We start from the raw sequence: 1,032 nt of genomic DNA on the forward strand, positions 1-1,032 counted from the left end.
CTCGGGGAGTTTGGATCTGTCTATGGGGCCTCCATGACCTTTCCTTGTACAGGTTGTGTTAGTTTCCCCTGTATTGTGTACTGTCTGACCCTTCACCACATGACAGAATTTTGTAAGACCAATGACTTATTCACTGCAAATACCTTTTTCAACAACAGAAACAGGGACTATACATGTGGACGTCACCAGGTGGAAAACACAAGAGATAAAATCTATGGAAAGAGACCACGGAAAACTCAATATCATCTGTCAGAACAAGGCCGGGGCCGAGTGAGGAACAGACCATCAATTGCTCATATGTAAGTTCAAGTTGAACCTGAAGAAAATTAAAACAAGTCCATGAGAACCAAAATATGACCTTGAGTATATCTCACCTGAATCTGGAGACCTTCTCAAGAATAGATTTGATGAATTGAATACTAAGAACAGAAGACCAGACGAGTTGTGGGATGACATAAAGGACAACATACATGAAGAAAGCAAAAGGTCATTAAAAAGACAGGAAAGAAAGAAAAGACCAAAATGGATGTCAGAAGAGACTCTGAAGCTTGCTCTTAAATGTAGAGCAGCTAAAGCAAATGGAAGAAATGTTGAAGTAAAAGAGCTGAACAGAAGATTTCAAAGGCCAGCTCAAGAAGACAAAGTAAAGCATTATAATGAAACGTGCAAAGACCTGGAATTAGAAAGCCAAAAGGGAAGAACACACTTGTCATTTCTCAAGTTGAAAGAACTGAAGAAAAAATTCAAGTGTCGAGTTGCAATACAGAAGGATTCTATGTGTAAAATATTGAATGACCGAGGAAGCATCAAAAGAAGATGGAAGGAACACAGAGTCACTGTACCAAAAAGAATTGGTCAGCGTTCAGCTATTTTAGGAGGTAGCATATGATCAAGAACCAGTGGTACTGAAGATTCAAGTTCAAGCTGCAGTGAAGGCACTGGCAAAAAATAAGGCTCCAGGAATTGACGGAATACCAGTTGATATGTTTCAACAAACAGATACAGTGCTGGAGGTGCTCACTCATCCATGCC

The sequence above is a fragment of the Trichechus manatus genome, unplaced genomic scaffold (genome assembly GCF_000243295.1).
Source record: "Trichechus manatus latirostris isolate Lorelei unplaced genomic scaffold, TriManLat1.0 scaffold00038, whole genome shotgun sequence".
In the NCBI taxonomy this organism is placed as follows: Eukaryota; Metazoa; Chordata; class Mammalia; order Sirenia; family Trichechidae; genus Trichechus; species Trichechus manatus.